The following is a 24,783-nucleotide window of genomic DNA, read 5'->3' as shown; positions in this document are numbered from 1 at the left end:
GAGGAATGTAGGAATGGAAGAAGCCCTGGATGGCATGAATCGGGGTTCATGACACCCAGGAGATAAGAGAGGATGCAGGTAAGAAGTAATATACAACCTACCAGATATTTTAGAACATCAAAGACTACAACTTAAAAAAGAATAACATAGGAGCACCATTACAGCGTGGGGACAGATCCTGAACTGCTGACTGCTGACTAATAACACCCACACCCCAGCATACCTGATAGAGGTGAAACTGAGGAGTGGCACATCTGAGAGTCGTATGGGTGCTAGCTGCTACATGGTTTTCTTGCTACCGGTGTTGAAGGCCACACTGACAGCTCCCAAATTGGGCATGTCATTGCTTTGGTCAAGACTTCTTAAGGGGTCTTGATATGGACATGTAAGCACCGCATCCCTAGCAAAAGGATACATCCTTTTGACAATACCAGTAACACAGAAATCTGACCCATAACAACACAACGACAGAGAGGGTGAGAAGGAAAGCCCCAGAAAACATGGATGCAATTGTTACAGGGGTGCTTTAAGTAATGGAAAGGGAGGGGCAGGCAAGCCCCCATGGCCACCCACAGCCTGCTGCAACCTGTGTTCCAGTGCCAACCTCCTGCTGCTGGAAGACCTCGCCCCCCCCCATATCATGCAGCCAGATTTCAACTTCATGGTTTCAAACACTCCAATGCAATCCCCCATCTCCAGAGCCTACAAATGCTTTATGTTATGTTATGGGATAGAGTCAGGGTGGCCATCCATGAGAAGATAGAGCTGGGTGACATCGGCATACTGATGACAACCCAGCCCAAAGCTCCGTACCAGCTGGGCCAGAGGGCGCATGAAGATGTTGAACAATGTGAGGGAGAGGACCACGCCCTGGGGGATCCCACAAGGGAGTCTATAGGAGCACGAGATCCCCTACTGCAACCCTCTGGATCCGGTTCTGGAGGAAGGAGCGTATCCAGCACAAGGCTGTGCCCTGTATCCCTGTTCCGGTGAGGCGGTGGATCAACAGTTTGTGATCAACAATGTCAAAAGCAGCCAACAGGTCTAGAAGAACCAGCACTGCCGACCCACCTCTATCCAGCTGGCGACGGAGATCATCCAATCAGAAACAGAGTCGTTACCAAATACAATTGAATTAGTAATACAGGTATAACTATAACACAATACCCTATCTTGGACATCCACAGACACAATAATAACACTGAATACCAGTACACATGCCAGTACAGATACAAGCAATGACACAGTACCTAGACTTTCCATCTCATAGGCATAGACAGATACAGCCTAGTGTAAAACCCAGGGCTCATCCTAACCTAATATGGCTAGCCGTTAAGTTTAATTCTATGAAAGACAATTTTTGCAACAGCCATAGTAATTTTACAGTTCCTTCCTCCCTAAAAGATTTACAGCTTCTGGTGAGATGGAAGACAAGCCATATCCTTTATCAAGGGAGAGAGAAACATTACTCTGCATTCATAAAAATTTGGACAGTGCAATAAACAATGAAGCAACAAGTCTATACATTATAACTCACAGCTACAAAGACTTTCAGCCAATGGGATCCTTTGGTATTGTCCATGTAATTCAACCGTTGGAATAGGGTTTAAATGAGCCATCATACAGGCTCTTCTATATTTAGGAACTGTGAAGTAATCTAAGTAGGCTGGATAAGATTTTGAATATGGCAGTCCCAAATGAAAAGGACATACTCTACAAGCCTGTATTCCAACACTCATCTAAGGCATAATATGTCACCTTAAATAAAATTCCCTCGAAATCCAAAGTATTCCATTGCAAGGTGATCCTATTTAAATATACCAATTCCTCCCTTTCTCAGACTGTTTTTAGCAGTGCCCCAAGGAGTTAAAATGAATAGAAACTGAAACATTATCTCTAAATAAAAGATTTTCTGCTAACCAACTGCTCTGGGGTCTTCTGCTTTACTGCTACTGTTGCAGTATTCACTTGCTGTGAATCAGCAAATCTAAAAGGAATGTATTCTTTACTTCATTTCCCTTCATTGCTCTTTCTTCACCGTCCTGCATAGGTTGCTCCCAAGCAGGAGGGTTTGAAAACAACTTCCTCAAGCAGACAACAAATGTCAGCTAGAGGATTAGACAGCAGGGGATATTTGGAAAAGAGGAAGATAGCTCCTCTAATGTGCTCTGCCTTGGCAGTTCCAGGCCCTCAAATGTAGAATCTGTTCCTGAACTGTGATTTCCCCTGGAGATGAGCTGGAAGCTCCTGAATGAGTCCAAACATAAAAGAAGCTGCGTGCTGCATGCGTTTGGTGGGGAGTTGATTGCAGCTCCCTGCTACTCCATTCTGTTTGAAAAGGAGATTCATGAACACTGCAGAAAACGAGTAACCCCAGTTGGGAAAATTAAATTACTGTTGCTGTTGTCAAATGCAAGAAACTCAACTAAAGAATATATGATTAGGGACTGGAGGTGCAAAATGGCCCATTTAGTGGAAAGGATGTAGAATTATTTGGCAACATATATGCATAGCGTTTTCCATAATTAGGTTTGTACAGCTGCAGCAGAATAATAGCCTTCAGCTTATTTTTAATAATTAGTCGATTTAAATGTCTAACATGTCTCACAATAAAGGTTCAGGTAACTTGACATATGTGTAAATCCCAAACAATATCAAATTACAACAGATAAAACATATCTGAGAGATGGAGGAAGAGCCTCAGGTGGATGAATAAAGGAGAAAGGAATAGTGGTTGGAAATTGAGAAGCTTTTGGGAATGGTAGGTTTTCAGAGCTGCAAGAAACTTTCTCTACAAAGAAAGGGAATTGATCAATTATGTGAAGGAAACCAGCCCTCTTCTTCTTGATTTTTCAGGGCAACCAACTTTTTGGGCATGGTTCCCTAGCCAGAGGATCTGAATCACTATCATCAGCTGTTGTGTCTTGTTGGTTTCATCAAAGTTCCAAAACTTAAAGGTAAAAACTATTGTTCATAGGAGCCTGAGAAGAAGCAAAAATAAATTGAGCAAAATTGACAACCTCATTCTGGGGATAGGAGTTTATTTTGCAGATCTCTAACAATTTTAGTTTGTAGGGGATGAGATCATCCCAATATTGAACAATCCACAGTTTAAGTTATAATACAGCTTTGTGGGTTCTTGATGCCTCTGGTCTTAACAAATTCAATTTCTGACGTTCTTGGACAATTCTATCTGAGGAGGGAGATTGCTATTTCCTTTTCACACCTAAGCCACTTAGCCTGTTTATTCAACCAAGATACTGAGGGAATTATAATTCCTATGACTCCCTGCAGGAATGCCCAGAATGAAAGTGAAGACTGCAATGTATCATAGGCTGGTCTTCCCTCAAAATCAGTTAAGAAACTCCAACTGGTCCAGGATACTGGGCTCAACTATTATTGGGAGCTAAATGGAGCATAATGGTAATGACTGGGGCAGGCACTGGCAAACCACCCCGTATTGAGTCTGCCATGAAAACGCTAGAGGGCGTCACCCCAAGGGTCTGACATGACCCGGTACTTGCACAGGAGATACCTTTACCTTTACCTTTAGATGGAGCATGTATATTATTCCCATTCTGCACACCCTCCATTGATTGCCCATTTGTTACTGAGCTCAGTTTAAGTTACTGACTATCACCTATAAAGTGATAATTTTAGTTTCTCTTATCTATGGGGCTGCCTATTTCTCAAAGCTCCGCTGTGACAGCTATGGACATATCAGCAGGGGTTTCTGCAGATGACAACCTGAAAATGGGTGAAATCAACAACTGTCCATACACATGTATGGCAATCTTACACTCCTTCCTTCTCACTATCTACTTTCTTGCTGAGCAGCCCCTTTTATCTGTTTTTTTTCTTGTTTGTTTGTCCCACCCATACTGATAGCACACCAGCGGTGCCGTTCCGGCTGCTGGCGGTGCATATCCCCACAAGGGACCATTTCTGGTGGCACACTCTGTCCACCCCAGATTTCTGCAGCCTCACAATGTAGCCAGTGTGGAAAGATTCTGCCCTGTGGGTGAAGAGGAGTTATTTGCATGAAGGTAGGATGGTGTAACAATACAATCTCAACTTCATGAAAAAAATTTAATGCCCCATTTGGCCCCATGAAGCCCCACATTGCTTACTGGGACATTTTTGTCCCTGCTGAACAACTGTAAGCTGGAAGGAACCATGCCTGGAAGAGAAAATCACCTGATTTTGAAATTGCACATGACCGTCTTCTGAAAGTTCCAAATAAAGACAATTTTTAATTTAACTTAGAGGAGAAAAAGGTCATGTGGAATCAGGTGTAGGATGTATGAGGTGATTAGTTAATAAAACTGGTGTAATTATGTATTCATACAAACACCAGATAATTTATAACCTACACACAAGCATTACTGCTATTCTATAAGTATTTAAAACTTTGAGGAGAGAGGCTTTCCTTTCAGTTTCTGCATAAACACTGAGTTTCACCTTTAGAAGGCAGGAACATACAACCAAGTTCCCAAAATCCTTCTTTATATACAGATCACTCCTCTTCACTAGATGCTATTTCTAGTTCAAGGGGGTGGCAGGTTACAGTGGATGAGTGATAGGATGGTGAGTGTCCTGCATAGCTCAGGGGGTTGAACCAGTGATGTTGGGATCACTGAATTTGTGTTGTTTAGAACCACTGTTGGATTGTTATTGTTGTATTTGACTATGTTGTATGTTGATTAGTTCCATGTATCCCCCTATGATGTTGTATGTAAACTGCCCTGAGCCGTATGGAAGGGTGCTATAGAAATCAAATAAATAAATAAATAAATAAATAAATAAATAAATAAATAAATAAATAAATAAATAAATAAATAAATAAATAAATAAATAAAATAAATAAAATAAATAAATAAATAAATAAATAAATAAATAAATAAATAAATAAATAAATAAATAAATAAAAAAATAGATGACCCAAGAGAGCCCTTCCTACTTTATTATTCTATGATCCCTTTCTTAACTGGGCAGGGATGACCTCTCTTTACTAGGAAATTTCTCCTTTTTTGGCTTAAATGGAATCTTTCTCAATCTGCTCATGCTCTCAGCTTTGGTGCTGTTATTCCCAATTGTCATTCCTTAATTAACACTCTCCACAGAATTCCATTTCAACAGCCTGTTACTCAAAGGTTCTCAGGCTCAGTTAGGCATTAACCCTTGATAGTCCATCACAATGTGTTTTCTCTGTTGTGGCTTTCAGCTTGTGGAATGGCCTGACTAAGGAGGTCAGGAAAGCTTCCATTCTCCTGGCCATCTGGAAATTATGCAAAGCTGAACTACACAAGAGGGCTTTTCAAAACAGATAATGTGCAGTAAAGCCTCACTGCAGCCGCTGGTTGATGCTACGGAGGGCTGAAGCAGCCTGCTTCAGCATGCATGGCGTGTACACACAGCATGCAGCATCTGTGGGGTGGGAGGAACCTGCAGTGCCTATAAAGGTGCCACATGTGAGTGTCCCAGCCTCTTGGCCCAGCACGCCACGGAGTAGCTTCCCTCCTACCCACCCTACATTCAGGTGGATACAGCCTTGTGGCAGTATTTGAGGGGAATTTCATGTTTAATAATTGATCACAACTGCAGATTTGCATAGGACGGAGGTAGGGAGTCCAATGTGCAATCAGACTCCCTGGGGTTCGGAGCCTCCATAAGAGGTCGCATGTAAATGAGCACGGCTTACCCACCAGGGAAGCAAGGGGCTCATTTTGCCAAGTGGCCTGGGGTCAGCCAATGGAGGTTTGTGCCCAGTTTGCTCCCTAATATAGGCATTTCCCTTAGTGGTGGACTTCAGTAGGCAAGGGGATCTGCTCTCCCGGCTGGGAAAGGTGTGGATCCCCAGGGTGCCTTTGGACTCCATGGGGTGTTGGTGCAATCTGCTGACTATTAGGTCAGGCTCCCTCTCCCATGCTGTGACAACCACCCTGAGCTGTAAAGAATAGACGGTATAAAAATCCAAATAAATAAATAAACAAGCCCTCCCATGGGGAGGTAATAAAGCTGTGGCCTTGTTTATATCCAACAACTGGATATTCTAGCCCAAAATGCCCTCTTGCAAGTCAATAAGGCTGCACTGTACAAAATGGTTTCACAAACCCATTTGGATAAAAGATTGGGACTTGAGGTCTTTTCTGCTGTATATAGCATATTGTAAATGGGATCCTCTTTTAATTATTTCTTTTCACAACTGGGGAAAGAGTATGTCATTAATTACTAACCTTGACATTTTTATTTCTCCAAAGGGAAGGTGAATTTAAGCCGCTTTGAGACTCCTTTGGGTAGAGAAAAGTGGCATTTAAGAACCAGCTCTTCTTCTTCTTCTTCTTCTTCTTCTTCTTCTTCTTCTTCTTCTTCTTCTTCTTCTTCTTCTTCTTCTTCTTCTTCTTCTTTGTCGTCGTCATCATCACTAATTTACTTTTGCCTTATATATGTACTCTTATGATCCTTGTTCCGTTTAGTCTGAGGAAGAGTGCACGCACTTGAAAGCTCACACCTTGAATAAATCTTTGTTAGTCTTAAAAGTGATATTGGACTCAAATTTTGTTAGAATCCTGTTATGTCATTCTGGTATTGCTGAATATGTCATATTAGTACTTATGCTATGGTTTCTAGTCTTCCAATATCCTAATGCACTACATATTGAATATGCAATTTTGTTGATTGTATTGACTCGCTGTATGTAATCTGCCATGATTCTGTATGAGAAAGGTGGACAATCAATAATGTAAATAAAATAAATACATTCATTCTTCTACAATCCTTGCATACCTTAGGAGTTAGGTGGAATGTCCCCTTGTTACATCTTACAGGACTTCTTGATATTCAGTGTAAGTTTTGCGTATCAGGATCTGCCTTTCTTCTTCCCTTTTCCTGGTAGCCTGGTTGAACATCACAGCATAAGAATAACCCTGCAGGAGTAAGCATCAAGCATGCCATTTAATTCAATAGTCAGATAGTAAAGTCAATATCCTCCAATGCTATTGTATCCTCCTAGCAACGGATATTGAGTGGCATACTTCATAAGTGCTTATAGCTGTGGATCTATCGTTTGCAAGGTTGATCTATTTTAAAACAGCACTTGTCAAGCCATTCTAGTTAGTACTGTCCTAGTTAGTGCTCACCACCACATCCGGCATGGTGTAGTGGTTAAGAATGGTAGACTCTAATCTAGAGAACCAGATTTGATTTTGCATTCCTCCACATGCAGCCACCTGAGTGACCTTGGGCTAGTTACAGTCCTCCTAGGGCTGTTCTCTCAGTATAGTTCTGATTGAGTTCTGTCAGTCTTGCCTACCTCATAGGGTGTCTTTTGTGGAGAGAGGAAGGGAAAGATGTTTTTGAGCCTGCTTTGAGCCAGGTAGTGAAAAGTGAAGTATAAAAAAGAGCTCTGTCTAGTAAGAGCAGATACCATAAATCTTATACAGGATGAAATAAATATTTTGTTTTGGCAAGTGAGAGCTCCATTACTGGGTCCTCAGGACAGCTGGATTCCAGGAACAATCCTAGCTTCCCCTGTCTTCTCCTCACCTGCTTTGGCCATCCCAAGGACTGAAATGAAACACTGATGAAATTATTTACCATTTCTCTATGTACATCTTTTTTCTTATCTATGTATTTAAACCAAGATCTCAACATGCTAATAATTTTGGGATTTTGGGTCTAGAGCTACCATGTATATTGCAGAGAGAAATATACGGAGTGCTAGAATATCTGCAGTACAATCTCACACAAGGGCTTCACTGCAATGCAGTTTTACATAAGGGCTTGTAGGAGCAGACAGAATGTTATTAGACCATAAAAGCACATCAGGCTGATTTATGGTTTCTGATCAAGGTTTCTGTGAAAATTACTCTGCATCACCAGCTCAAGGTGACTGCTACCATTAATGTGTGGAAAATAAATGAGATGAGGAGGAGGCAGATATCAGGAGAAGTGGTGGGAAGCGGTGAGCCAGTTTATATAGCGCTGGCTTCCCATTTTGTTTTACAGTGCACAGAACACTTTCATCCAAATGGTTGCTTTGGGGCAGAAAAGGCAATTCTTGATAATTAGATCTTATGACATGGAGCTGCTGCTCTCCTGTATCCAGTAGGTAACAGTTATCAGGTGAAATGCCTTGCTCTCTCTCCCTGCATGTGACCATCGTTTCTATTATCCTGTAAATATAGGAAGCGTATTTTAGAAAATGCTGTAATGCTAACACTATTTTGCCAATTGATAAATAAATCCCAAACAGGATCTTGCAGAATGATTCAAGCCAAGGCTTAGGTTTGCAAATGAAGATGGCTATTTCATTTTTGATACCACAATATCCTTAAAAAATAAATACATTTGCCCCAGTTCAGTGTCCTGTTTTTGCACTGTACTGCACTCATTGCCAGATGACTTCACATACTGATCAGGATTTGTCCTACTTACATATAAAGTAAAAGAGAATATCATCCATCTGGCTGTGAGTTTTGAATTCATATACTTGAAAACACAAACATTGATTTAAATGCTGTTAAGAGTGTGTGGGCTTTTAGTCTGAATATATTTCTAAAGCTTAGATATTGGACCGTAGGACTGCACTTTATATTTTCTATGTCTGGCAGTCTCCATTTTCTGTCTTTCATTTTATAAATCCATTTTCTTTCTTTCAAATAGTTCACAAATATTGTATTTGAAGAGGGAGAGCAGAAAAGCAGAATGTCTATGAAGAATAGCTCTTCTACAAGCACAATTGCTGTAGCTCTTCCACCAACACAGAAGGGAGGCAAAACAGCCCACTCAGTTATTTTCCAGTTTGTTTCCTTTTCCCATCTATACCCATAAATGAATCAATTTCCGCCCTTTCCTTCCTCTGGGCCTTTCTATGCTCCTTCCCTTACAATAGAGCAACCTTGCAATCTTGTCTTATTCCTTTTATATCTTTCTTCCATCCTGCCATTTTGTAGACCTCTTGACATTTCTTCACCTTCTCTACGATCAGTTGCTGTCCTAAACAGAATCTTCTTTAGTCATTTGAAGTCAATGGGCTTAGATGGGTGTAACTTTGTCCTGCCAGTTCCTTGGATTCTCTTTCTCTAAGGTTTAAAACACTGAATTCAGACGTTGACTGTCTTACTACCCATCTGGAGCTTATCAGTTGCTGCCTGCACAGCTGTCTGGAGCAGCTGATTCTGTTATTATTAAAGGGTACATTTTCAAAGCACAGTATGAGATGAAAACCAATAAATCCTGGTTTTCAGAGATTTGTGCACATTCCCTCTCCACGGTACTTTAGAAATGGAAATGGCAATGCCCTTGAAGTATTTCTGTCAACTGACCCCCAAACATAATATGTGGCTCTACAGTTTGTGCCCCCAAACAGTCCTCAGCCCATAGCCTGTGTAGCAGCTGGTTTTTTGTACGGCAGTTAGCCTATGAGGTGGTGAAGTTCCAGCCAAAGTTATATTTGAAACGTGCTTAGCCAATGCCCCACCAAAGTCCCTAAGAGAAAAAAAGAAAGACTTTATTCTTGTACCAGGATAATTAGCTTGTGTTGCTAATAGGGTGGATTTCCTGGTACTTAATCGAAAGCAGGTGGATAATTAAAACAAATATGTATCTAATCAAGAGCCTGGCGTCAGACAATATGATGCCTGATTCATCTCATGATAAAAACTGAGCTTTTTCAGCCAGTATGCTTTGGAAGCTAATGTGAGAGAGGGCAGGAGAGCTGAATCCTGTTGCGAGCTTAATTAGAATGTATGTTGAGACTGTCCAGAGTTGAGACACAATGTTGAAGTTTTTATTTGCTTCACTAGCAAGGTTATTGGGTTTCTTTTCATTTTAAAACTGTTCTGAAATAAGCCAACCCACGGGGAGAAAACAAAATAACAGCAACATTTAAACTTATAGACAACCACCTTTTGAATGCTGACTTCTGAGCACTTTCTTACAGTTCTACAATGTCTTTTGTTAATTCTCTAGTGTAGAAAAGGATTGTCATTGAATGGGCTATAGGAAAACATATGACTGGATTCACACTGCAAATTATAACATTCAGCTTTCGCTGAGTAATTTGTGTGAATCTTGGAGAGATCCTACAAAAAGACAATACACAAATTTCAAAACAAATCAGTCTTGATGCTTGAACCTGAACAACCATGATGTGCACCATCCTGCTTTCCCTTAAATACCACTTGCCAATTATTTCCACACTGGGAACTTTGCTCCCATGCAGGAGCACAAATCCAGGCTAGATGCAGTGCACTGGGCCAAATGTTCCCCAGTGCAAGAGCAGGAAGAGGAGAAGAAGGTTGGTTCTTATATGACACTTTTCTCTACGCAAAGGAGTCTCAAAGCAGCTTACAATCATCTTCCCTTTCCTCTCCCTATAACAGACACCCTGTGAGGTAGGTGAGGCTGAGAGAGCCCTGATATTACTTCTTGGTCAGAACAGCTTTATCAGTGCTGTAGGGAGCCCAAGGTCTCCCAGCTGGTTGCATGTGGGGGACCGTGGAATCAAACCCAGCTTGCCAGATTTGAAGTCCGCACTCCAAACCACTACCCCAAGCTGAGGCCGGGTAACCTGCCCCGGCTCAAGCTCCAGCCTACAGCCTGGCACAAAGCCTTCAATGTGGAAATGGTCTTCTCTATTGCTTTCCTTTCTCTCCTCTTTACTACTTATTTCTTTCCTTTCTCCCTTTTTTGTCATATTATTTGTTGATAGTTTCAAATTTATTGTTGTGTGAATTGGTGTTTATTAAAGGAAAAGGCCCAGTGAAGTAGAAAGGATGTCACAAAATCTCCCATCCAGCTGCTGCTGCTAAAGGCAAATCCTGGCTTTGAGATGACAGTCCATCAGCCTTTTTCATGCACTGGATAGGATTGTGAGGCTAGAGATTAGTTAAGTGGTTCTGCTTCTTGGTTTTCCAAGCTGGATGGAAACAAGCTTCCTAAGGAGGCTGCTGGACAGCACAGATGCTTCTTCCTTTCCAGACTTTTAGATCTTGGCGCCCAGTAAGTAATCTGTTAAGTTTCAGGCCAAGAGGTTGGCAGGAAGTCTTTCAGAGAGTTACATGGTGGTTTTATTCAGGTATGCAAATTCAGAAATAAGGCTCCTCTGCCCAGACACTCAAACGTACACACAATACATGCCAGAGCTGGTGTGTCTGTGGTCTGACAACCCAATTCTTCTGCATGAAGGAAAAATTTTGAAAATGTGGAGAGGCATTTCAATACTTTTGCTCCCCGTATTGACCTCACATGCCCGATTCCTTCTCTAAACACTGAGTTGTCTGCTAACACTGTGGGTCAAAGGGCCAAATTTATTGTTGCAGTTGGGTTGGGAATTACTTGGAGACTTGGAGCTGGTGGGTTTGAGCCAGGGAGGAACCTCAGGAGAGTCCATGGAGTCCATCCTCCAAAGCAGCAATTTTCTCCAGAGGAGCTGATCTCTTTAGTCTTAAACTGCAATTCTGGGGGGTCCCTATGTCCCACCTGGAAATTAGCATGCCTAGCCAAACGTATGTTACATTTTTGACAAGTTTCATCCACCTCCCTTCCCTCTCACCACTTATCTCCAACAAAGAACAACTAAATCTCCTCTCCTCATCATTCCCTAGGAGGTTTTAAAAATAGAGCAAAAAGTCTCATATGCCCATTGGAGCCTCCTGGACTCTGGAATTTCAAACAGATAGAAAAATGGGTGAGAAAGACTTTTAGTTTTCTCCAGTAAAATATCTTCTGGGAGATGTTCTTGACATTGCTTAGCATAGGGTTATGCTGAGTTTAGAGCTGATAACATTTTTCTGCCACCTGCAACCACATAAACTTATACTATAACAGCTAAGGGCAACTGAAACAATGAATCTTCTCAGTATCAACATTGTCTAATGAGATACTAATTTGAGCAGTTCTCTGAGTACTGAAGAGTTACTACTACATGGCCTCAGTTTAGTGGTCAATGGCAATTTCTCATCCAGAATTTGACTAGCATTGCAGATTCAAGAAAGTTACACTAGTCAAATATCATGTCAAATTTATTTCCAAATAAGACTTGTGTGGTGAAGTGATTAGATTGTCAGTCTAGGAGTGAGGAAACCTGGTCTCAACTCCCTACACAGCAGTAAGGCTCACTGACAGAATAACCTTCGGCCAGTTACCCTGTCAGCCTAAACAGTTGGGGCTATGGGATAAAACTGCGACAGATGTCATTCATTAACATTGAATGGGAATAGCTAATAGCTGCCACAGGGAGTGCAGGTGTTCTGAAATATGCTCCCGTTAAAGTCCACCAAACTAGACTGTATTTATTTGTTTGTTTATTTCTTTAATCCTTCATTCCAAAAATTTGTGTGCTGCCTCTCCAGGGATCTGCTCAAAGAGGCTCACAAGGTAAAAACAATACAATAAAACCATGTGCACATTACACTCTTCCTTCCCAGCCTCTAATCCATAATGTGTTTTCCACAGCTAAAAAAGCAGATCTCAGAGCCACTGCCATTTTCTAAAACCAAATCATAGTTCCTCTCTTTGTATGTATATGTATATATATATTTCCTGGCTTCTCCTAAGGATGAGGTCTCTATTCTATAAGGTACATTATGATGAGATTATCTGCCTATGGTTACCAAGCATTCTTCATATCTGAAGGAAATTTGAATCCAACATTTCTCTAGCATGCTTTCTGGAATACCACGCTACTTTATTTTGAAGTTAATACAACAGGTCATGCTGCTATGAACAACAAAAAACTGCTACATTTTAAACTTCCATGCACACCTGTGTAGGAGTAAACAACCTAATATTGTTCAGCATTTTTTTCAGTCCTAAGAAAAGTATGAACCTTCTAAGATCATTGATTTGGTGGAAATTTGTATACGAGGGTGCTGTTAATTTGTTAACAAGAACTATTTCTCAACTACTACCTCACTATTAGTACCGTTGGAGCTCCATCCAAAACTAATACAGTCTCTGAGAAAGAGTTTATCATTGGCTCAAGATGCCTTCCCTTGGCCACTCAAATAGGTGGCTATCCATCCAGTACTAAAAAAGAAAAAGACTCCAGAAAAATAATGTGGCCAATTATCCCCAAGTCTCTAATCTGTACTTTCAGGGCAAAGTGATTGAAAAAACAGTGGCAGACAGCCTTCAGGTTTTCTTGAAGAACCCAACTGCTCTGGACCCTTTTCAGGCTGGGAGATGGAACAGAAATGGCATTGGTGCCTTTAGTTGATGATCTCCATCTGAATGTAGACAGAGGCCATGCCTTTTTGTTGCTCCTGCTGGATTTATCTGCGGTCTTTAGTACAGAGCCCATTCTTTTTCCCCATACTATTTCTATGCAAAGCCCTTGGAAGAGAAGAGCTATCTCAGCTTCATCAGTATTTAAAATCTTTAAAAAATCAGATTAAACAGAGGTTCACCAGTCACCCCTTGTGAAATGGGCCAATCAGTATCTTACAATTCATAAAAATTGTTTTTGAAAAGTAAATCAGGAGAACATGTTCTAAAGTGTTCCTTCTTCCATGCTAATTAAGGGTAGCAGAAATGATATTTAATTTTCCTTCTGGGTTTGGCCAGTAAATGGAAAAGTCCCTTTGTTCAATTCAAAATATTAAATTTGCCTGAGCAGAAATTAGTCATGTAACAGGATGAAAGAGCTGGGCATTATTTTGTAGGTAACACACAATATATATAATGACATGTAGTACTGGCTCTTCTTGTTAGGCTATGTCCTAATATTTGATTTTTGCACTTTTTAAAACAGAAGCTAACAACACAATCTCACAATCATTGTCAATATAGCCAGGTGTATCAAAGCACACCACGCTACGTCCTCCCCAGGTACTACAAAAACAAGGAGAGGTGATTTTGACTGTACAGTCAACCAAAGAAAGTTGGGTACATGAGAGAGGGCCCTTTAAGTAGCAGCCCCACAATAATGGAACAGCCTCCTAAGGGAAGCGTGACTGGCTTCCTTATTCTCGAACCTTAGGAGACACCTGTAGATAGTTTAATTCATGGTAGCATTCGATTTATTTTACTTGTCTATGTATCAGAAGTTGATTTTAAATTAGTTTGTTTTATGGATTTATGTTATTACTATTTCTATACAGGGTTGCCAGCCTTCAGGGAATGGTTGGATATCTGCTGGAATTATATTGCCAAAAAGGCAAATATGTATACCTGTATTTATTCAAGTAGATCAGTTCACATTCAGGTTTGAGTCAAAAGAAGAGAAAGAAGCCTAACCTAAAGAGTACTTTCACTAGGGAAAATGGCCAGCTTCTCCAACATCATGTATGAGAGTATGAGGGCATTGCATCGAAAGGAGAGACCTGCAGAAACATATATCTCCAAGGAAGTCCATATGAAATTAGTGAGAAGACCATGTGAAATTAGGTCAGAGGACAGCTCTCAAGTTTAGACAAAGGGAGGCATCTCATTCAAGGACCTAGAGTTATGTAGCACTCCCTCTCTCCTCCCCTGTGTGCAGCCATGCTGAGTCACTCACTCTAACATGAAGTCACTCCCTTCCCCAAGACCCACCCATATCCAGCCCTAAATTCTCGAGGTATTTCCCAACCTAGAGCTGACTACCCTATTTAAATTGTAAGCCACAATGTGTTCCTGCAAGGTAGTTGTGAGTTCCTGCATAGTGCAGGGGGCTAGATTAGATGACCCTGGAAATACCTTCCAACTCTACGATTCTAGGTATAAAAAGGTAAAGGTATCCCCTGTGCAAACACCGGGTCATGTCTGACCCTTGGGGTGATGCCCTCTAGCGTTTTCATGGCAGACTCAATACGGGGTGGTTTGCCAGTGCCTTCCCCAGTCATTACCATTTACCCCCCCCCCCCCAGCAAGCTGGGTACTCATTGTACCAACCTTGGAAGGATGGAAGGCTGAGTCAACCTTGAGCCGGCTACTGAGAATGAACTCCCAGCCTCATGGGCAGATAGCTTCAGACAGCATTTCTGCTGCCTTACCACCCTGCGCCACAAGAGGCTGATTCTAGGTATAAAGGTGGCTAATAAATGTTTAAAATAAATAATACAGGAGCATATTGAGGCTTTATTTTGTGTGTGACATTGGCATTCAAAAATATAGGAAAATATGTTCATGGGTTCAAAGAGGCTAAATCTATATGAAATCATTTCCCTCCGTTGCACATGTATAAAAAGCACTTCCACTCACCAAAGTGTCTACACCCTTGAAAAAATTAAGTATCAAATCAGACAAGTTATTTCAGGTTCTCTCTGTGTTTACTTGTTTAATGATTAGAGCAGTTTACCGAGTAGCTTTCGTTTGCAAAATCCATCTACCCCCTCCCAAGATGACTGCAAAACAACTCTGCTCAGGCAGTAATGATGGCTACAATATGACATAACTGTGTAAAATGTGTTTTAAATGTAAAAAAATAGATAAGGTGATTTTAAAGTGTGAACAGAAAGATGTAGTGCTCTCACCTTGTTTCAAGCTAAAGATCCACTCCCAAACACAGAGCTGAAGCCATGAAGCATTAAACAATGGCAAAATTAGATGCAAGGAAATGACTTTTAAGTCAGGCCAGAAACTTTTCATTTTGTGAAAGCAGAAAATTAAAGCAAATACTGCTGTAGAAAGAATGAATTGGGAAGATAATATGGTTTTAGCACATTATATCAATAGACAAAGGAATTAATCACTAATAAAAATTGCTTCAGAAAACATAGGTATGTTTCAGGTGGGATTTTTTTTGTTAGCAGTCAATAGATTAAATGGTACTAATGGCCTTTTTGGCAAGCTGTTTTGAAGCTTCCATTACTATATTAGCAGGGCATGCATATGTCCCATTCTGATATCAGACCTGGCTACTCACCAGAGAGAATCACATGATCAAAGTCTTCGTCAAGGTTCCAACAAAGAAGTTCTTTTTTTTAGCTAAGAAAGTGTGGCTCAAAATCTACTCCATCTGTGGACCAAGAGCCAAAACTGACATACTGGTATCAGGTAAGGTAGCAAAAATTATTCACATGTTTTTTTTTTCTGAAGGATATATATGCATATATTATATTTCGTAGCATAAGGTTTTATGATGACATCAAAATGGCAAAAAGCCATTTTTTTCCCTACAATTTCTAACTTGGGTTATAACTCATGAGCCAAGTGACCAATTTCAAATTTAAAAGTACAGTTTGAAATGCTAATAAATTCCTCTACAAACAACCAATATCAATAATTCCTTTCTTCATTACACTTTTTGTGATATATGGCATGAATCAAGGAAAAAGTCTTTCCCCCCACATTTTATAAGGTTTATAGCATATACCGCTTTTCGTAATCCAGATATTCACCTGAAGTATATCAGACAATCATAGCAACTGTACCAGTACTGAAAGAATATACACTAGGGCAGTGCTACATGCATTAGAAGCAACCAAGTATGAGACACAATGTATTGTTGTTCCCAAAGACATGGATAAACTCAGCATATATCTTGGATTTGCAGGGGAAATATCATGCCCTGGATTTGTTAAATGTGGGACAGAGTCATTTACGGACATAAGAAAATAACAGATTCCCTTGGACAGAATGAGTTCCTTGCCTTGATTGGACTACATGTCTTTACTGAATGCAACATGGTGTGAGCCTTTGTAAGTCAGGGTAAGTTCCCTCCCTTAAAGCTACTGAGAAAAGTCAACCAGGACACCTTCAGTCCGCCTAGATTCAGAGAGATAAGATGCTTTGGAGCACATTGAAGAATCTCTGGAACCATAACACCTGTTCATTTCTACATGACAAGGGCAAGGCACCGAGGGTCATAGAATGCAGGCAATAGATTTCTGCTTGGAGATAGCCATGGGCAGAGGATGAATGACTGTTCAGAAACATGATCTGTGGTATGGAGCATGTAGTATGTGACATCAAACATGATTGGAGAAGCATTTTGGGGGACTCTTTCATGAGGACAAGAGCCCTAAATCTGGATTGGGGGAGGAGCCTACCCAAACTGGCAGGAAGATTTAAAAGGTGGAATCTTCCCTTGTTCTTGGATCAAATGCTTTGCCGGGATGCTGGGACCATGTGCTAGGGTTGTCAGATCCAGTGGTCTGGGCATGAGTCCTCCACTTTCTGAACACCCCTTTCCCCCTCCAAATCCCCCCCCCAAACTTACCTGTAACTGGAAAAACACTGCATTTTAATAAAATGTACTGATGTCACCCAGAAGTGATGTTGGCACATCAGGCTTGTTGGGGGGGGGGGGGTGATGCTCTGATTTGGGGGCAAACCTCTATGGTTAGAAGTAAATTCTGCCATACAATTCTGCCCAAAAGCCAGAGCATCAGTCCCCAATGCCTCCAATATACCAATGTCAATTCTGAGTGATGTCAGATGTGTTGCTCCTGGAAAGTGCCCTCCTATTCCCTACTAGCTATACCAATGGACCTACCAATTCGAACCCAGGCTCCTGTGCAAGAGGATATAGAAGGCATCTGGGGATGTGTTTGTATCACAATAAAATAACTGTTTTGTATTTTGACTTAGTTGGACTTGTGTTTATATTCTTTTCCTTAGATCTGTACTCACTAGACCTGACAGCTTAATCTGTAGCAATAACATTTATTTCCTGTTTAAGAAAACAGACTGTTATTTAAATCCTACCCATATGCATGGATTGCTCATACACACTAAGAAATTGCATGTGGGGGTGGGGGTAGAGGCTAAAGTAATTGGAAAGCCCTGCCCTTTGTACAGAGACAGCCCTACCAGGAATCCCTGGGGAACTGGTTATATGACAGACTGTAATTTTGTAATTTAGGGCAGCAAGACATGAAGAGAAACATACTTTTACATGTTGACAAACATGCAGCCTGTATGGGAGAACAAAAAGATGTAAGTAGGGTTTGTGACCCAGTCAATTATGGAAGACATGGGAAATCTTTACAGAGTTGTTTGAAAAGGTAGAAGGAGGAAGAGGAGGAGGAGGAGGAGAAGGAGGAGTTGGTTCTTATGGTCCACTTTTTTCTACCAGAAGGAGTCTCAAAGCAGCCTACAATCACTTTCCCTCTCCACCCAACAGATACCCTGTGATGTAGGTCAGTGTTCCTCAACTTTTTTGCGGTTGAGTACCGCCTCCGGGGGTGGGGGAGAGCCGGTGGCCCGGGCACTGTGCACACGCAGCAGCTGTGTGCAAACACTCGTGCACAATTGCTGTGCATGCCCATTTGCACCTGCAGGGGGCGCAAACGCACATACGTGGCAGCTCCATGCATACACATTTGTGTCCACCGGTGTGCCAGTAGCCGTGCCTGCCTCTTCTCCCCCCTCTCGCAGCGAGAAGCTAGCCAGGCCGTGAGCTAGCTGGGCCGCAAGCTTTGCCGGCCACTTTGCTCGAGACCTGGCAAGCTACTCGCTACAGGGGGGGAAGAGGCAGGTGCGGCCGCTGGTGGCCCGGTACCAAGGCCTTTGCAGCCCGATAACAGGCCGCAGACCGGGGGTTGATGGCCCCCAATGTAGGTGATGCTGAGCTCTGATATTACTGCTCCATAAGAACAGCTTTATCAGTTCTGTGGCAAGCCCAAGGCACACCAAATCATGTGTCAAATATATGTTCCAAATACCTATGCTACTTCTGTACATGATCTATGAAATGAACCTTTTTTGTGCCAAGCATGGAGAGATGAAAAAGTTGTCTCTTCATGCACATATTTAGAGCCAACTGGTAGGGAGGAATTTGAAGTTTGCAGTTTGCAAAGCTAGGCAAAGGTACCTAGCCCAACAGATTATGGCTGGTTGACAGACTGAGATGGCCCTCTTGTCATTGATGGAATGCATGAGGTGCCAGTTGCAGTTTTGGAGAAGTTATCATGAAAATGAGTGAACTCCTGTCAACTACCAGACTATACATGGTTGTCCTATATATCAAGTACCAAGTAACTAGGTACCAAGGAGGTACATAGGGCAGCCATATATAGGCAAAAGATCTATGATAGTCATTAAGCAACTCTACTTCATAATAAAAATGATCTGGTCCTTATAGGGGGACTGCAAGAAACTATGTAATATCATACTCATTTTGTCCTATTGAAATGTCCACTGATGATGATACTACTTGGACTAGTGCTTTTTTTATAAAACAAAAACAAAAAAGTGCTAGTACTCATATGGGCCTATTTCCACCAGTTCCTTCATCCCTCTACAGATCTGCACCAGGCTATTCTGGAAGGTCCACACTCTCTTTCTGCAGCTGAGTTGGGCAGGACTTGGGAGAGTATTTACTGAGTAACATCCATAATTTGTTAGGTTAAAAAGTGGCAATCTCACTTTTAGCTATTTCTCAGTAATGCAGGCTTTATGGGCATTTTAAAATGTGTTTGAACCAACCAAATGAGGAACATATTGTTCAACAACACATTGCTTTAAGAACCCACACTAGTATTGACCTCTTTTTCGGCCTACTTAAATATGCCATAAGTACTTGAGCAGCCTCTGTTCCTATGACTGTTGCTATCACAACAACATATGGTGATCAAGCGCTTGCATATATAATCTGGTAGTTCCCATTAGCTGACAAATTCGTAGTCATGGCCACAGCAGATGTCGACAAATCTTTTTTGTTCATTTGTTTTACTGAGTAGGTGAATAGGACTTCTTTCAATTGCCCATCTGCAATCCTAGCAGCATTGTATAACAATTCAAGTTTTATTGTATTTCTTCCTTCAGATGTTAATTACCCCACACCTATTTTTGCAACCTAGAGGTATGGATAATACTATTTGGGTGGTTGTATTCAGCAGGCTAAGAGCTATGTGCGTGCTCCTCTGTTCTTCATAAAGGTCAGACACAGGATTAACAAAATTAGATTGTGAAATGTATGATGATCCTATTTTTCCACTGCCCTGTGGATGACTTCATATTCGAGCAATGGAGTAAATGACTACATTTAGTACAACTAAGACTCAGAACTTGCCATCTGGATGCCAGCCGACATGATTAAAATACTACAAACTGATACTATAGCTGGGGCTATACAAGGTCAGCTTTCCATTGTACAAGTATGAAGATGGGTTTCGCCTGCATAAATAGCAAATGTGAGTCTGGGAAAAGCTATTGTCTGTTATCTCTAAAACTTCAGGGCTCCTTTCAAATTCAAAGTTCCTTTTTAAACAATGGCAATCATTTCAGTGACCTTGTATGCAAACATTATGAGTTGGATACAGCTGACTTTTCTATTGGAGAAGAAAGGCAAAGAAGTCCCCTTTTGATTATCTGAAAATGCTGTGGTGGGAATCATGGACAAAAGCCATGTAGGACAGGATTTGTAGTAAGGTTAAAAATTTGGCAAGACTGAGCAGTAAAGCTGTCTGAATTGAGTCCAATATCTTTACAAGCTTTCTTTAGTGGCTACTCAATAAGCACCGTACATGAGCAAGTAAATTCACTAATTTATGGACTTCATCCTGTAGTTCCTCTACATATTATACTTGTTTGGTTGACTTTTGCCAATTAATGGTTTATTAAATATAAAGGTGCATCAAAGTTGGCACAAACCTCAAAAGGATGTTTCTTACACAGAGACTGTCAGCACAGGACTTGTATTGATATGTGAGGATAATCTTAATAAAACTGTTAATTCAGGTGTCCTGATTCCATAATTGTGTAGAAGATTTAAACCTAACATTTGAATTCCAGAAGTTCAGCAGTAGATGCACACATTTGGAGGCGAATTAATGACTAATTAGGTTGCGTGTTTCACATAACATGAAGTTGCATTAAAGGAACATTGAATCCCTTACAATGACCTCAGTCATTGTAATATAGAATTCAATTATAGTTGTATGACAATAGATTTCTATAGAATTTAAATACATGTTGCTATGACTGTGCATGGAATCACAGTGCTTGGTGCAAGTCCAGAGGTCCTCACTTACTATCTGTAGTTGTATATGAATGGAACTGCCTTAGGAAAATCAAACGAAAAACACAGCCATTCAAGGTTGACACACATTTGCATCTGCATGTAACAGGGGCTCCGAGTGGGCACTGTGCCACCTACTGACACCTTTCCTGGCACCCTCCAAGTGCTTTTAAGAAGTGTGGAGACAGGTGGGGCTCTTGCCCAGGAAGGATTCTGATTGGTCAAAGGAGAGCTGATAGGCTTTACAGATTAAAACAATAAGGGCATAACCATTCACACAGCTAATCAGTTGACGTATAATATGGTAGGAACATGTGTGTACAAGCATGACTGTATTTGTACAAAATCAGTTGGGCATACGATGAATCACAACTATGTGTTACATCTGTGCCTCTGCACCAAGGATCTCAACCTTTTTCGACCTTTGGCCACCTTTAGCACTCTCCCACAGGTGACAGAGCCAGCCACAAATGTCTGTCACATGAAACAGAGCAATGCACACAGATGAAGTCCAAGCAGAGAGAGGGAAGGATAATTTAAAAAAAAAAATTAATTGCCATTGCAACCATATTCTCTTCCACAGACAGATATTATATCCATTTATGCATTGTATATCTTTATCCCATTATACCTTCAAGGATCTCAGGATTGCATGCATGGAAGGTTTGTGTAATGTAATGGTTCAATTGTCTGGCTCTGCCTTGACCTTCACCTTGAACCAGACACCCACTCTTCGCCTAACCTATCTCAGAGAATAAAATGTTATGATAAAATGAGGAAGTGTGAATTTATGGGCCCTGCCTTGAGCCCCTTGGAGAAACAGTGGTATAAAAATGTACTAGTAGATATATAATACTCGATCGTTCCAATTTCTCTCCCTTTTAAATTATCAACAGCCCTGTGAGATAAATAGGGATGCCACAAATTTTGCAGTAAATGTGTTCAGCAGTGGAGCCTCAGGAACAGCATTTGAGGGGGAATTTTAAGAAACTGGTAAAAGTTCTTACACATAGGGGAAGTATGAGGCTGCATCCAACATTTCACTGTGGTCATTAGCTGGCTACTATTCCGTTTGGCACCAAACAACTTGACCAAACAGGTTTGCAGTGGGGTTTTACAGAATCACATCAGCATCCATTAACATCACTAAGGATTACTTAGATCAACACTGAACTGTAGGGTTTTTTAAAAAAAAACAGCAGTTATTTATAACTGTATTATAAGATTAATGACTGATTTAACTGTCTCTATAAACAATTGCCTGTCAAGAGGAGAAGTCAGTTCCATGTGAGCTACTGGAACTCTATAACTCACTCATGCACAAAAGCTTGATTGCACTATGAGGTTCTGTTAGGAAGGGAGGCATAGATTCAGCCTTCCAAGCAGCCAAGAATGGGTCAAGTAGTCAGTTGAAAAAATCCTTGATTTTTGTGACTGGCATACAGGATGTGAGGCATTGCATCAGGCATCCCTAGAGGTGAGTTAATCTGAGAGAGAGATTGTCCCAAACTCATTGAGTAATATTCCTGGAAGGGGGCAGGATTTGAATCAGTTGTCTGCTACGCTTCCCTAAAGAACACACAAGACAACCAGAGATGTATTGAACTAGTTTATTTAAATGGCTGATCAACTTCTTGATCTTTTTCTGTTTATGAGCAGGCTGAGCTTGTCAGCCTTTCATGGCTACCCTTGTTGGGCAACCCTAATCTGGCTCCAAATGTAGAAATCAATCAAATTCTCACTTTGTTCTCATCTGCACATGAACTGTTCCAGACAGTGTCCAGCTCTATTGCTTTCCACCCAGCAAGTCATATACAACTAAGAATTTGGTTGATGCTACTCAGAATACAGAGTCCTCCTTCCCAATACATCCTGCTATACAACCATAGATGGGCTATTCAGGAATGCCCCTTTATCACTGCATGATACACAAGAGTGCCTGACAATTCTCTGAACTATTTGCCATATATTTTGCCCTACCTGAGCTATTTGCCATATATTCCTTCTAAACAAGTTATGGCCTAACCAGTCCAAAGAACAGATCTAGTCATCCCAGTCATTCTGAGGTAGCATGGAGCAGGAACCTCCTACGGAGGATGGGTAGGCAATTCACATGTCAAATACCTGCAGAGGGGAGTTTTGAGACTGCATATATGCTTCCCAGTTGCTAATCCTCATAGGCTGGGTTATCAGTATGCAGCAAAGTCCTGTCACGTGCCTCATTTAATTTATAGAAGGAGCTGGGAGAACAACATCCTTGTCCATAGCAACCATGAAAGAATCTCTCACTGGTACTAATCTAACACTCCAATTCCGCTACATTACACTGATTCACAAGGGTGGAATATCTAGTTCTGTGCAAACACATGCAGAAAGCAGTTTTGCTTAACAACAGAAAAATAGGTGTTACTGATCACCCATTTTTTTCTCTTTTCTTTCACTTCTCTAGATAAGTCATTTCAGCAAATATCTTGCAACGAATGGGGAAAAAATCCCTTTCATACTCAATATCATTATATATGGTTGTGTCATAAGTGGCACTAGGAACTGAAGATATGGTGAAATTCAAGGATGGAGCAAGCTGACATGAAGCTACAATTTCTCATTCAATTCATAGAGAATTCTTCCGTATGGGAAGTCTTTGTTTGTGTTTGGGTGTGTGGGTGTGTGTGTGTGTGTGGGGGGGATTGTATTCTGAGGTAACTTTGAGGGAAATGGGCCATGTAGCCTTCCCTATGTATGTGTGTAATTGTGAGAGAATCCATTTACACCCTTTTTCACTAATATTTGTTCACTTATATGATGAAATTAGTTCTAACCAGGGGATGAGAACGTTCTCTCTGTGGCGATGATGCCCCTGGGACCCTCACTCCACAGGAACCCCATTTTACCAGGGCTTGTTTCCCTATTTGTACATGTGTACACTTCATTGTGAGCCTAGGAATGATAGATGAAGCCTGTAACAGATGGCAGTGAATCATGCTAAGGGCATAAAAGAAAGCAGGGCAGCTCCTCCATCAATCATGCAAAAGCTCACCCTGAGAGAGATTCAATTTTCTTTCCAGATAATGTGATCTAAACTGAGGGCATTTCCACATGCCAGGTATGTAGCCTCCCAGCCCCCAAAGGCAGGCAGCATATTCCAGCCGCTTCATATGATGTCACCTATCTCCAGCGGCTGGCTTGCCATGTCTGCCATTTTAAACCGCGACTACAGGAATAGCACAAAGTGGTCACCTCCCGGGAATGTGCGATCCTCCCACAAACAACCCACCTGCAAACAGTGGAAAGGAGGTTTGGAGGGAGAAATTCACTGTAGCCTATGTCCTGCCCTCATTCCCACCCTCCTCCCTCCAATCCCTGCCCAGCGAAGATGGCAGATTCGCCCGCCCCGACCCCCCCCCCATCATTGCAAGCAACAGAATTCTCTTTTTAGGTTTTCCTACCTAAGTGGATCTTCCCCATCCTCTTCAGTTTGCAGACCCCCATCCCTTCGTCTGTTCTCCCCCCCCCCAGCCCACTGCTCCACCAGTCCATACCAGTGCACATTTGCCCCGGATGCCTTCCCTCTCTCTGTGAGTACCTCATACATCAGGCACTGCTTCCACGCCACCCACATAGCGCCCGGCATATGACATGCTGGGGAGGGAGAGAAAGAGTCTGGGGTGACTGTGCACTGGCATGGACTGGTGGAACAGTCCAAAGAGGACAGGAAGGATGCACTTAGGTAAGAACACCTAAAAAGATAATTATGCTGTTTGCAATGGTACGGGGGATCTGCCACCTTCACCATGCCCTTCGCTGGCTGGACGTGGTTTGTTTTCACATTTGCTGCTTGTGCAGCATGTGGAGAGGGGAAGACACGGCAGGGAGACTTTACGGTGTGGAGGGGA

Source organism: Paroedura picta, chromosome 2, assembly GCF_049243985.1.
Source record: "Paroedura picta isolate Pp20150507F chromosome 2, Ppicta_v3.0, whole genome shotgun sequence".
Taxonomy (NCBI): domain Eukaryota; kingdom Metazoa; phylum Chordata; class Lepidosauria; order Squamata; family Gekkonidae; genus Paroedura; species Paroedura picta.
This window is presented reverse-complemented; position numbering follows the sequence as displayed.